At 34.6% G+C, this 15405-nt stretch overlaps 1 protein-coding gene across 2 annotated transcripts in view; it reads left to right on the forward strand.

Moving 5' to 3' along the window:
- FTO (FTO alpha-ketoglutarate dependent dioxygenase) overlaps window positions 1–15405 on the forward strand; it is a 345689-nt gene that overhangs the window by 71792 nt on the left and 258492 nt on the right. The gene's annotated exons all lie outside the window — the stretch shown is intronic.

Raw genomic sequence — 15405 nt, forward strand, 5'->3', positions numbered from 1 at the left:
AAAAGCATTTTGTTTTTCCTCTTCATGAGCTAAGTTGTTCTCCAAAAGCAACAAGTACTACTTGTCTTTTCAGAGAGCTGTGATGGAGCCCTAAGCCTCTTTGTGGTTTAACTTAATGTGAGTAAGATTCCTCTGCACCCTCAGCCTAGCAAAACTTTATAGTGCTGTTGGAATTTGAGGAAAGTTTCCTAACTTTGAAGCTTGAGAAGGCTCTCATTTCTGATTAGGCAATTGTTCACTTTTTTTCCCCTCTGGCTTAATTCCATGATGCCCAAACATCATATGCGGTTGCTCTATTTGGAGAACAGTATGTGGCTTCAGATGCTTAAGATCAGATCCAATTTAGAAATCATGTCAACTGCGAATGTGTGTTTTTGGTCTTTTCTCCTCAGCCTTCCTGAACTTTTTGATTTCTTCACATTCTCCGTGTTTGATTTTTTTTCTTTTTTTTCTTTCTGACCTTTACTCATACCGTTCATTGTGTCAGGAACACTTTTAAAAAATTGTGGTTAAAATACACATAACATAAAAGTAACCATCTAAACCATTTTTAAGTATACAGTTTAGTGGCGTTAAGTACATCCGCATGATTGTGCAACCATCATCACCATCCATCTCCTGGACTTTTTCATCATCCCATACAGAAGCTCTGTACCATTAAATGCTAACCGTTTCCCCTCTTCCTTGGCCCTGGAAACCACCATTCTACTTTCTGTCTCTATGAATTGGACTCTTCTAGGTACCTCATCTAAGTAGAACCATACAATAGTTGTCTTTTTCAAATGATTTATTTCCCTTAGCATAGTGTTCCTTAAGGGTCATTCATGTTATAGTATGTATCAGAATTCCCTACCTTTTAAGGATAAATAATCTGTTATATGAATATGCCACATTTTGTTTATCCATTCATCTATTGATGGACGCTTGGGTTGCTTCCATCTTTTGGCTGTTTTGCATAATGCTGCTATGAGAATGGGTATGCATATATCTCTTGGAAACCCAGTTTTCAGTTCTTCTGGGTGTATACCCAGGAATGGAATTGCTGGATAACATAGTTATTATATTTTTAATTTTTTGAAGAATGACCGAACTCTTTTCCATCATGACCTGCACCATTTTACATTCCTACCAATAGTGTACAAGGGTTTGAGTTTCTCCACATTCATGCCAACACTTGTTACTGTCTGTTTTTTTTTTCTTTTTTGGCAATAGCCTTTATCTCTGGAACACTTTTGACTCCATTTCTTGCTGCTTGGCTAACACCTACTGCTGTTTGGTTTCTCAGCTCTGTTGTCACTTCTGGAAAGCCTTCCCCGAGAGCTCCGTATCCTGTCTTTTAAGTTAAGTGCTGCAGTCTTTGCTTTCTGCATCATAGAACTTCCTGCCTTTGAGTATAGTTTGCTTGTTTTATTGTCTAATGCTTCTACCATTTGCTGACTTCCATGAAGGCAGGAATATCTGTCTTGATATATCCGTCATGGTCGCTCTTGTCTCCTTGGGACCTGGGAGGGGTAATGGTTGGAATGTGCACCTTTATGTTTAAATAAATATTCCCAGGGTACTGTATTGTGCAACCTGGGTTTAGTAGATAAACCATGTGAATTCAAATCCCAGCTCTAACTTTTATGAGCTTCAAGATTTTGAACCAGGTATTTTATTTCACTAAGTTTTGGTTTTCACTTCTTTAAAAATGGGGAAAATGACATCTGCTTCATCCTCATAAGATTTTTGTAATGATTAGGAGTTAGCGTAGATACAAGTATCTGCTACAGTCAGTAAATTTGATCAAGTGGGTGAGGAGAAGCAGGGGAGCAGAACTCCCAGATTTTCAGTCTGGTTGGTGATGCCATTTGATGAAAAACAGGAGACACAGACTTCAGAAAGTTGAGAAAGGAAAATGTTGACTTTGATTTGGGGCTTACTGCATCTCGGGGTGCTGGTGGGGACTTTCATATTGTGAGATCCTGGAGATAGTTTAGATGTAGGTTTGGGTTAGAGATGAGGATTTGAATGTTGTCTGTCATGGACGCATTCTAAGAAGGTGAGATTGCCTAAAGGAAGAACGTTTTGTAGAGGAGGAAGAGGAGGTAGGGTAGGGAATATCTGCTGTTAGGGGCAGATGAAGAAAGACCTGAAGCAGAGACTGAGAAGGAGGGAGCCTAGGCTAGAGGAATGAAAGGGAGAGGATGCTGTAGAAACCAAGGGAAAAGAGGATTTTGAGAAAGAGACGCAGGTACCTAACTATGCCCAGTGCTTACCAACTGACCGAGAGGATGATGCTGTGTTTCGGCAAGTAGAGTTGGTCACCGACCTTGGGAGGAATTGTCTTACTAGAAGGGAAGTGGTAGAAGCCCATTAATAATGGAGGTCAGGGCAAAATAAGACCGTGGGAATTTGGGTCATTTAAATGGTTCTTTAGGATATTTGGTAGGGAAAGAAAGGATGCATTGGGATTGTAGCTGGAATGGGAAGTAGGAAAAGCCAAAGATGAGCTTAATTAATTAATCTCAAGTCTGAGATTATGTCAGCACAAAGAATGAAGAGAAGAGACCTGTGGCGAGGAAGAGGTTGCTTGATGTAAAATGGAGCTGTGATGACTGGTACATGACCCCAAGACAGGAAGGAATGGGACTGGGAGGACAAGCAAAATTGTTGGTCTTTTTAGTCTATTTTAAAATTTTTATTGACACAAATAATGAAATAGAATATATTAAACACTTATATAGTGTTTGTTTTGTAAAAGGAATTGCACACACATTTGTTTCTTTACAAATATAACTCATTTAACTTAATCTTCTTAACAGTCTTGTGAAGTAGATGCAATTACTGTATCTATTTTATAGATGGGGGAAATAGATGCACAGAGAGGTTAGGTAACTTTACTCAAAGTCACACAGCTAGTTACTGTCAGGGGCAAGATTTGAACCGATAATGTCTGGAGCCTCTACTCCTAGCCGTTATTTTTAGGCTATGCTTCCTGCCGTTTTGTCTTATGCTTGGAGGGTGTTTAAAGAAATATCTAAATGTCTGAAATTAAAGTCTGAATAAGTGGGAAGAGTGGCCTTCTGCTTATTACATCTCAGATTGGAGTTTTACATTTTGTAGCATAATGAAATTACATATGTGATGGATAGGTTAGGCTGCAAGCCATAACATTTTGAAGAAGAAGAACTTCATTAGAATTATTATTTACTTTTTATCAGACACAGCAGCAATGATAATTTTTCATTAGTGGCAAAATTGGAAAGGGCAACTTGCAAACATAAAAGCACATACTGAAATAAGATTAAATACATGCTGATGTAGTTAACAGAGTTTTGCTCAATGCCTCAATCAAGAAATTTTGATAATAAAGAGTGTGTATTGACTTTCCAGAATCCTGGGGATGGATAAATGAAAACAAAAAGAAATATCTACTTTGTGTCATAAACCTCTAAAGTAGTTATTAGATAACTTACTCTTTCAGGTATTTTTTTCTTTTAACTTTTCATCACTGCTAGCAAAACTAATAGTTGATATAGCTGTGTCAGCAGGTAAGGGATTTTTATTGTTGTTGTTAAAGTGATATATCATGTCTTTTATAATTCAGTTGTGGTTACACAAGGGGAAGTGTTTAATGTTTGATTATGCGGCACTTGCTCTGGAAACAGCGGAGAGCGAGGCAGGGACAGTGGAGAGCGAAGGAGAGCGAAGGATTATTAAATGGACAGTCACTGAGGTCACTTACTGATGTCTTTACTGCAGCACCATGTACATTTTGCTTTCCCATGGCAGGTTGTTTGATCACGGTTTAATGGTTAAAGCTTTGTAAAATTACAGGGAAGCCAGAAATCCTGTGGGTCTCAAGTGTTATTATTTACAATTGGACTGCTGGCAGGAAAGTGCTTCGTTTGATCAGACCAGTGCTAAGCTGGGTAAGACATGTGGTAAAATCTCACAGAGCTCTCTTCTGTGGCTTTGGAGTAGACTGTTAAGGTATCAAATTTCCAGGTGGAAAGTTCCCCAAAGATTGAAATATGATTGAGAGAATTTGACTTTTTCAGTTCAACAGGTGTGGCCAAGAGGAGCGTTTTTTTCCCTCCTCTAGGAAATGTAAGAGGTTCATTATTAAGTCCTTGGAGCTAGAATGTGGGCACAATGGCAGTGAAGGAGTTTTAATTAGTCTGTTATCGCTCTTTTATGGTTTGGAATGGTATTGCCCTTGCTCTTGTATTCAGTTACAAAATTATGAGCAGTATTTTGATTGTGGATAAGAATCTTGGGTAAGTGATTATCTCTGTGTTCAGTAGAATATTTGGAGGTGGATCAAGGAAATTATAGTTTATAAGGCAGTTACTCCAAATGAAGTGAAAAAGAAGTTAGAATTCTTCCAATTCATTATTCTTGAGTAAAGAACCCAACCTTTTGTTAAAGGTACTTACTGCTTTGATATTAATATTATATTCTTCAGATGTGTAAACTGCCCTTCCCCTAAAGTTCCAGTCCTTTTCCTCAATCAATCTCCAACCTTGATTTCTTTTTAGATCCTGTTGAGCCACTTGTTATCGTAGAAATCTTTCTCTTCTGGAACCTTTCTTTCTCTTTAAAATGTTTTTAAAATTTTATTTTTTTGAAGTACTGTCAGTTACAATGTGTCAATTTCTGATGTACAGTCCAATATCCTGGTCATGTATATACATAGATATATTCATTTTTCTTTCCTTTTTGAAATTTGGGCTACAGTCTTAAAATTGATAATTGTTGTGGAAACTTAAGATCAAGTGGGTGAGGGAGATAGATCTTGATATTCACGTTATTATGTGAGGAGCTAAAGACTGTATTTTGTACCTGTAGTTTTACTTATTTAAAAATATGTCCCTTGAAACAGTAATTTATGAGATCAAGGAAGGCTAGCTTCATGGGATACTTGGAAAAGTGTGAGGTGTAGGGAAAGAAGAACATTTTAAAAGTCTAGAAAGTGTAGTGTTTGACAGCTTGGTATAAGAGAGGTGAACTCCACTAGTAACTAAATAATTTGTTAGAAAGTTGCTCATAATATAATAATGAAGGAAAATGAATTTTTACTAATCAACTTGCATAAAACCCCAGATGCATTGTCTTTACATGGACACAAAGTATAGATTCTTAGATTTCGAACAGCAAAAACAAAAACAAAACAAAACAAAACAAAAGGACAAAAGACATGGACAAGCATTTCACAAAAGAGCTACTGTAAATGGCAACTAATGTATGAAAAGTTATTCAACCTGATTAACAACCAAAGAAATAGAAATTAGAATGAACTTGTTTTTTCATTTATAAACTTGCTAAAGATTTAAAAGTTTGATAATAATTGGTATTTGAATATATGAAGAAATGGTTAGTGTCTATTGATGGGATGAAACGGATACCGTTTTCCTGGAGGGCAATTTCACAGTTTGAATCAAGAGACTTCAAAAGAGCATACCGTTTGACCTACTGAATCTCTTGCTATTTTTATCATGAAGAAATCATCTGTGCCTTCTTGTTAAATGGAGCAGTTAAGCTCTTAGTTTGTGTATGCCTTCTGCTCCAAACACTTGTCACAATGACAGATAACACATTAAAAGAATAAAAGGTAAGACAGGAGTCATAGCTGGGCTTACAGGGAAGATATTGTTGTGGACCAGAAACCAGAAAGAGAACAAAACATGAAGGGATCAGCTGGATTGAAACTATGATCCTGCAAGGGCTTCAGATGTGGAAATAAAAAGTGAGTTTATGTCCTATGGGGTAATAGGGACTAAGGTTTACCACTTGATATGGGACCAGAACTGAGCTTACTGTGTGAAGCCAGGGCTGGAGGTGAAGTTGTACTTCCCATAAAAGGAGACTGAAAAAAGATCACCATGTAAGGGAAGTAGCTTATATGGAGCTATGGGTTTTGAGGGGCAGGAGAAGATAGCTAAACCTTCAAGTGCAGAAACTGAATCAGACTGATGGCTTGTGGAGTAATAGGGTAGAGAATGTGGTGCTCCAAATCACCATCATAGAAGGCTTGGTCCTGGATTGGTAGTATCGGGATCGTAGTGGAGGCAGCTGCTGAACCACGTGGAGGGAGAAGTGAGCACATATGTAGTGAGAGAGAAGGGGGAAGAAAGCAAAGACAAAAAAGCCACCTACTTAGGATTAGCCTTCAAAACAAAGTAACAAAATACTTGAAGAAAACAGGTGCCATTAGAATCAACAATGTGAATAAAAATTTATTCCAGATGAGATTAATTTTATTAAAAAAAAAAAGTCAGGCACAGACTGAAATAATTATGTCCAAGAAGTTCAAAGGGGTAAGAAAAGTCATCACATTGATAAAAGTGAAATTTAGAAATTCCCCCTAAGATGCAGAAATGGAACAGGAGCAGCTTTACATGAAAAAGAGCCAGTTACCAATCTTGGAAATGAAAAGTAGAGTCATAGAAATAATAAACTCAGTAGAAGGGGTGACTTTTAGACCTCATACAATTGCAAAGAGAATTGGTGAACTGGAGGAGGGTACTGAGGAATTCACCCAGTATGTAGCATAATGAGACAAAAGATTGAAAAAAAGAGCAGTTAGGTGACTTGGAGGATAGATTGAGAGGTTCCAACAGATGTCTAATAGAGCGTTACAGAAAAAGAGAATGAAGATTGTGATGGAGAAGCAACATCTGAAGAGCCAAGAGTTGAGAATTTTTCTTAGTTAAAGAAAGACCTGAATCCTCAGATACTTTGAGGAGTACCGTCATGTTGAAACTAGAATATAAGGGATATGAAGGAAAAAATTCCTTAAGAGATTCACACTCCCAAAATCCAGTTTATATGCGAAAGACAGGTTTTAATTGGCAACAGGTTTTAATTGGCAACAGTGGATGCAAGAATTCAGGGTAATAAAATCTTCCAAGCACAAAGGGAAGTTTATAGTTAATTTAAATTTTTGAAACCTAGTAGTCTGTGATTCAAAAGTGAGAAGAAATAGATACTTTCAGCCATAAAAAAGACTAGGAGAGTTACTTTCCATGGACTCTCACTAGGGAAACTGTTAAATGTTGCAGTTTAGCAAGAAGACAGTGAACCCAGAGGGAAGGTTTTTAATACAAGAAGATGAACATAGAAATTGATGGAATGTTTTGGAAAATTCACCTAATTATTGGTTTAAAACACTACTTTTCTGTTTTAAAATATATACAAAACTAAACTGTAGATAATTAATGAGAATATGAGGAAGGAGGAAGTAAATCATGTGACCCAAGATTTGGGACTCAAAAGAGGACGCATTACTGGTATTACTAAGAGTAATAAAACATTTGAGAACTAACTTAGAGGAAATAGATACATATCTAGAAAAAATACATTACTTAATACAGCACTAGCTATGGTGTTAGCTGTATGGTTTTCATAGATTCCTTTATCTGGCTGAGGAAGTAACCTAGTTTGCTGAGTGCATTTAGCAGGACTGATGTTGGGTGTCATCTAATGTTCTTACTGCATCGATTCCGATTACCGTATGGTTTTTCTCTCTTAGCCTGATAATATGATGATTATGTCCATTTTCTAATGTTACACCACCTTGGCATTTCTGGGATAATAGTTGGTCATGATGTATTATCCTTTTTATGTGTTATTGGATTCAGTTTGCTAAAATCTTGTTAATAATTTGTGTTTTCATATTTCTGAGGGATATTGGTCTATAATTTTATTGTAATAATTCTGTTTGGTTTTGGGGTTGAATTTCATTAATTTTCTGGATGAGTTTGTATTGAATTGACATTACTTCTTTCTGAAATGTGTGGTAGAATTTAACAGTGAAAGTTCTGGTCTTGGAGTTTCCTTTGTAGGAAGTTTTTAAACTACAAATTCAACTTCGTTGTTAGATATAGGGCTTTTCAGGTTATCCTCTTGAATCTACACTGGTAATTTGTGACTTTCAAGGAATTTTTCTGTTTTTTTCAAGTTCTAAAATTTATTGGCATAAAGTTCATAATACTTCCTTATTATTCTTTTAATTGATTTGTTGAAATGTCAGGTTTTTTTTCCTTATCAATCTGGCTAGAGATTTTAAATTTTCTCCAAGAAATAGGTTCTGGCTTCCTTCATTTTCTTTACTTTTCTGTTTTCTATTTCATTGATTTCTTCTCTGATCTTTTATAATTTTCTCTCTCTGCCTACTTTGGGTTTCATATGTTCTTCTTTTTCTATTTTTCTCTGGGAAGAAGCTGAGGGCATTGATTTGAAACCATTTTTCTTTTTAAGTGTAGGTCTTCAATGTTGTAAATTTCCCTCTAAATATTGCAGTTACTGCATCCTGTATGTTTTGAAATATTTTGTTTTCATTTTTATTCGGTTAAAAATACTTTCTAATTTCTTGTTTGGTTTCTTCTTTGACCCATGGATTATTTGTAAGTTGGTTATTTAGTTTCCAAATAGTTGGGGATTTCTAGATATGTTTCTGTTACTAATCTTTAATTTAATTCCATTTTGTCAGAGAACAATCCCCATTCCCCAAACCCTCAACTTTATTGAGATATAATCAACAAATAACATTGTGTACATTTAAGGTATAAAATCTGATGATTTAGTACATGAATATATTGTGAAATGATTACCACAATAGAGTTAGTTAACACTTCCATCATCTTATGTAATTACTTTTTTAAAAAAAGGTATGTTTGTGGTGACAATATTTAAGGTCTACTCCTTTAGCAAGTTGCAGTATTGTTAACTGTGGTTATCATGCTTTACATTGGATCTCTAGAACTCATTCATCTTATAACTTGAAGTTTGTTTTCTTTGACCAACAGTCTTCCCATTTTTCCCACCCACAGCTCCTGGCACCCACCATGCTATTCTCTGTTTCTATAGTTAGGCTGTTTTAGATAGCACACATAAGTGAGATCATACAGTGTTTATCTTTATCTTTTGGACTTATTTCACTTATCATAATGCCCTCAGGGTCCATCCATGTTGTCCCAAATGGCAGGATTTCTTTTCTATGGCTGAATAATATTCCAATTTGTATATATATACACCACATCTTCTTTATCCATTCATCTCTAGATGGACACTTAGGTTGTTTCCATATCTTGGTTATTGTGAATAGTAGCTGCAGTGAACATGGGAGTGCAGATACCTCTTTGAAATCTTGATTTCATTTCTTTTGGACATATATCTAGAAGTGGGATTGCTTGATCATATAGTACTTTTATTTTTAATTGTTTGGGGAACTTCCATGCTATTTTCCTATAGTGTCTCTACCAATATACATTCCTACTGAAAGGGCACGAGTTCTTTTTTCTACACTTTCTCACCAACGTTTGTTATCTCTTCTCTTTTTGACAATAGCCATTCTAACAGATATGAGGTTATATCTCACTGTGGATTTGATTTTCATTCCCCTGATGATTTGTGATGTTGAGCACCATTTTATGTAACTGGCCGTTTGTATGCCTTTAGAATAATGTCTATTGAGGTCCTCTGCCCTTTTAAAAACCAGATTGTTTGTTTAGCTATTGAATTGTATGAGTTCCTTATACATTTTGGAAAATAACCTCCTATCAGATAGATGGTTTGCAAATACTTTCTCCCATTTCATAGATTGACTTTTCATGTTTCATTATGAAGCTTTTTAGTTTGATATAGTCCTTCTTATTTATTTTTGCTGTTGATGCTTGTACTTTTGTTGTCATCAATAAATTGTTGCCAAGATCAATGTCGAGGAGCTTTTTCCCTGTTTTTTTCTTCTAGGAGTTTTACAACTTCAGGTCTTATGTTCAAGTCTTTAATCCAGTTCAAGTTAGCTTTTGTGAATAATGTATAATAGGGGTCTGATTGTATTTTTCTACATGTGATTATCTAGTTTTTCTAGCATGTTTAAGTTGGAGTGACTATCCTTTCCCCATTGAGTATTCTTGACTACTTTGTCAAATATTAGTTGACCATATATGAAGAGTTTGTTCTGTGTGTCAGTTTTGTTCCAATGTCTATATATCTATTTTAATGCCAATACTATACTGTTTTCTTTATTTTAGCTTTGTAAAGTAGTTTAAAATTAGGAATTGTAGTGCTCCCAGCTTTGTTCTTTTTTCTCAGGATCATTTTGGCTATTTGGGTATTTTTGGTGGTGGTTTGCAAGTTTTAGGATTTGTTTTCCACTTTGGTGAAAAATGCCATTGAAATGTTGATAGGTATTGCATTGACTCTATAGATGACTTTGGATAGTATTGACATTTTAGCAATATTAATTTTTTGATCTATGAACACAGAATACTTTTTCATTTATTTCTGTATTCCTCAATTTGGCTTACCTAAGTTTTATAGTTTTCAGTGTGCAGATATTTTATGTCCTTGGTTCCATTTATACCTAAGTATTTTATTGTTTATGATGCTATTATAAATGGGATTGTTTTCTTTATTTTTTCCCAGAGATTTCACTGTTAATGTAGAGAAACACTGCAGATTTCTGTGTGTTGATTTTGTATCCTGCAGCCTTTCAGAATTTATTTAATAGTTCCAGCGGTTTTTTGGTGGAGTGTTTAGTATCTTCTGTATGTAAGATCATATCATCTGCAGAGACAGCTTTACTTCTTCCTTTTCAAGTTGGATGTCTGTTACTTCTTTTTCTTGCCTAATTGCTTTGGCTAAGACTTTCAGTATCATGTTTTCAATAGGAGTGGTAAAAGTGTGTACCCTTGTCATGATCTTAGAGGAAAAGCTTTGGACCTTTAATATGTTTTCAGTTGTGGGCTTGGCCTATATGGCCTTTATTCTGTTGAGGTACATTTCTTTTATACCCAGTTTTTTAAAGAGTTTTTATAATGCGAAGATGTGTATTGTCAAATGCTTTTTCAGCAGCTACTGAGATGATCATATAATTTTTTATCTTTCATTCTGTTAATGTGATGCATTGCATTTGTTGATTTGAGTATGCTGAACCATTCTTGCATTCCAGAGGTAAGTCTTCCTTGATCATAGTTTATGATCTTTTTGATGTGCTGTTAAATCCGGTTTGTTCATAATGAGTTTGAGAGTATTTTTTTCTCTTTAATGTTTTGGAAGAGTTTGAGAAGGACTGACATTAATTCTTCTTTAAATTAGTTTAGTAGAATTCACCAGTGAAACCATCTTTTTTGGGAGGTTTTTGTTTATTCATTCAGTCTCTTTACTTGTTATGAGTCTGTTCAGATTTTCTATTTCTTTATGATTCAATCTTGGTAGATGAATGTTTCTAGAAATTTGTCCACTTCTGTGTTATTCAGTTTGTTGGCATATAATTGTTTTTAGTAGTTCTATGACCCTTTGTATTTCTGTCATATCAGTTATGATTTCTATTCTTTTATTTATAATTTTATTTGAGTCTTCTTTATTTTTGTCTTAGTATGCTTAAAGTCTGTCAATTTAGCTTATCTTTAAAAAATAGCTCTTAGTTTTGTTGATTTAAAGGTTTTTTTTTCTGGACTTGCATTTATTTCTGTTCTGATCTTGGTTATTTCCTTTCTGCTAAATTGGGCTTTTATTTTTCTTTTTTCTAGTTCCTTTGTGGGTAAAGTTACTTTGTTTATTGGAGATCTTTCTGTTTTCTTGGTTTGACTTTTCAAGATTCTATTTTATCTCCCTTGTTTGCTTGTCTCCATAACTCTTTGTTGTTATTTTATGGTTATTGTAGGGTTTCTAGTATCTATCTTTATCTTAATAGATTCTTTCTTTTTCCTTTTTTTTTTTTGAAGTATAGTCAGTTACAGTCAATTTTGACGTACAAAACAATGCCCAGTCATGCATATGCATACACATATATTCGTTGAAATAATACTGTTGCACTTTACATGTAGTTTAAGAGTTTTATGATATACTCCCATTTCTTTTTGGCCATTGTGCTATTGTTACACATTTCATTTCTACATCTATTATAAACTCAGTAATGTGCTATTATTTTTGCTTTAAATAGTTGTCTTTTATAAAGATTTAAATAGTGAGAGATAAGTCTTTTATATTTCCAGTGTAGTTACTATGATTGACATGTTTCATTCCCTTGTGAAGACTGAGATTTATCAAGTGTCATTTTCTTTATAACTAATGGTCTTCATTTATGATTTCTTATAGTTAAGCTATGCTGGTGCTGAATTTTGACTTTTCTATGTGTGAAAAAGTATTTATTTCATTTTTGTTTTTGGAAGATAATTTGGCTTGGGGTAGAAACTTAGTCTGACAATTTTTTTATTCTTAAAGTTCTTTGAAAATGTTTCTTCACTGTCTTCTGAGTAACATTCTTTCAATGAGGTATTTCATGTTATGATTTGTTCCTGTGTACATACTGTTTTTCTCTGACTGCTTTTAAGATTTTCTTTTTTTTTTCACTGATTTTAAGTAATATGATTATATTGTGCCTTAGTGTTATTTCCTTGTGTTTATGTGTTTATGTGTGTGTGTGTGTGTGTGTGTGTGTGTGTGTGTGTAGTTCTTTGAGCAACTTGAATCTGTGGATTTATAGTTTTCATCAAATATAGAAAATTCTTGGCCAGTATTTTTCTTTCTCCCATTCTTCTCTTCTTTGGTGACTCTAATCATATGTATTAAACTGCTTAAAGTAATCCTACAACTCACTGATACTCTGATAATTTTTTTTTTTGCTTGTGTTTCCTTTTGGATAGTTTCTATTGCTATGGGTTCATGTTCACTATTCTTTTCTTCCATGATATCTAATCTGCTTTGAATCTTATCTAATATATATTTCATTTCAGATATTGTGGTTTTCCTGTCTGGAAGCTTGATTTAATTTTACTTCTTTTTCTTTATTTACCATGTTCAGTCTTTTCTCAATTTCTTGAACATATAAACTACAATTATATCACTGTTTTTAATGTGCTTGTCTGCTAATTCTGTCATCTGTGCTATTATGGGACCAATTCCAACTGATTGATTTTTCTCTTCATTATCAGTCATATTACCTTGCCGTATATTCTTGTCTTTCTTTCTGTGTCTTGTAACTTTTGATTGGTTTGATCCTTTCAGTCTTACTTTTAAGCCTTGTTATGAAGGAATAGAATGGTAGTCCAGGGCTAATTTTATACCACTATTGAGGCAAAGTCCTCCTGAGAATTCTTCCTGATTTGTGGATTATGAGGTTTTTTGCTCTGGCTGGATTTTTGGTCTACTGCTGCATAGGCTCCCATTATTAGAAACTGAAAAAAAAATGCTTAAAAAGAATTCTTGAAAGCATTGTAGAGCTACCAAAGTAGCCAGGACTTGAGGGTACAAAAGAACTGGTTAGAAGCATTGGTTTTAAATTTTTAAAATGGTATTGATTTTAATTAAAATTATTATAAATTTTGCATTTGTATGTTTTTTTTTTTCCAGTGGAAAATTGAACAATTCTTGAAAGAAAATTTCTCTTCCCTTAGGGTTGATATGATGAAGTGTAGTGGAAATGATCTTATACTTAGGCAATGAGATTATTAGTTGTGAATGGTAGTGTAATTTCTTGCCAGTCACTTTGTGTCTCTGGATAGGTCTTTGTTTTTTCATCTGTTCTAAAATTTTATGACAATTTTAATTTTTATCACCAGTGTAGTTAATTGAGGCATTTTATATATATATAAACTTTTATGGAGAGTTTTTATATAGTTCTGTTGTAGTTCACCCAGGCAAAATAATATCTAAATTTCTCATGTAGCATTAATCTATGGCATAAAATATAATTTGATGGGTTATACATAGGATTGCTTATAGGTGATTTATAACTAGAAAATAAAATTGTCCTTCTCAGAAATGAGTAACCGTAACAGTGAGTGCTTGCCAGTGTATTGAGGGTTTTTTGTGAGACATTGTTCTTAGATCTCTGTATATTACAGGTAGATAAGAAACTAGTCCTAAATCATATACCTAGACTGAGAGAACTGGTGTTAGAACTAACAGTTAGATTTCTTACCTGATGATTTGTTATAGATCCGTCCCAACATTTGAATGCCATTTCCCTAATATCTGCATAGCTTATAATTTATAAAATGCAATAATATATGTGATTAATTTTATTTCATATTCACAACAGCCTGTGAGACAGGGTTCTATAGGTGAGTAAACAGATTTGGAAAGGTTGATTCAGGCGTGGTACCACAGCTAGGAAGTGGTAGAGTTGGGAATCAAATTCTACTCTTTCCTCCAAATTCTATTTATTTTTACTGTGCCATATTTTCAGTGAGCACAGGAAAACAGATGCTGTTTGTTGAGATACTTTTTTTCTTTTTAAAGCAAATATGGCATATGTATATATGAAGTATTTCTTTTTACTTCTTTTGGCTTAGCTACTTCTCACTCACCTTTCTGGTTTTGGTTTGGCTTCCTCAGGGAGGTTTTTCTTACTCATTCATGCCCTGCTTAAGGACTAGGTCAATTTTCCTGCTAATTATTTGGAGCCCTCAGAAGATCAGGTGGTTATTTTTATACTGAACATCCAGAAGCCCATATTTGTGATTGTATTTTGAAGACAGACAGCAAAATTCAATTTTTATAGAAGCTGAGAAAATATGATTCATAATTTAAAAATTACGTGGAAACTGAAAAATGGATACAGAAGAGCTGTAGGCATAATCTGACGAGGCTGAAGAGACATCAGTGGGACAGAACATTTTTGTACATGAGATGCACCCTCACCTTATGAGCCGTAATCCAGTTAATCTTTGTGTGTAATTATAGTGAGATTCTCTATATCTCTATTTGGCAGGATATGGAAGCTCAGATCGAGGTTAACTTTTCAGAGAAGCTTATTAGGGTTAATGTTTCTGACATCCAACTTGAGACCGTGGTTTGGGGCTTCAGTGTGTTTTTACTTAAGGTTTTGTATTCGGGTCCTTCACCTGCCAGAGCTGTGGAAGTGGGTGTAGCCCTCATGGATGCTTCTCCTGCAGGTGGGAGAGCCGAGGCTTTGCACTTGCTCTGGCTTTCTGTGTGCCATTTGTGAGCAGCTTGATGTATTTGACACCAGTGTGAAGCAGAGAAGTATGTAGGCAGAGCCATGTGCTGTAGGGTCTGGCTGCGTGGATTTATCTGTACGTCAGGCCAAGGAGTGACCGTTAGCCAGATCTGACAGATACAAGCGCCTTCTCCCTCCACTCCAGAGTGCATTTTAACATTGTGTGTTATTTACCGACTGGTTGACACTTGACACAAAGAAATTGTCAGAGCTCCTTTTTCCCCCTTCACTCTTTTTTTTTAAATTTAAATTTATTTTTATTTTTTATTAAATTTTTTTCCATCACCAAGCTGTTAGTTTATTCTGGTAATATTATTTTCACCTAAAAATATAATTTGGAGGGTTTTTTTTATTTTTAATTTTTTTAATTAAAAATTTTTTTGCATTTTTTTGGGGGAGGGAGGTGGTTATTAGATTTATTTATTTATTTTTTACTAGAAGTACTGGGGATT

The sequence above is a fragment of the Camelus ferus genome, chromosome 9 (genome assembly GCF_009834535.1).
Source record: "Camelus ferus isolate YT-003-E chromosome 9, BCGSAC_Cfer_1.0, whole genome shotgun sequence".
Classification (NCBI taxonomy): Eukaryota; Metazoa; Chordata; class Mammalia; order Artiodactyla; family Camelidae; genus Camelus; species Camelus ferus.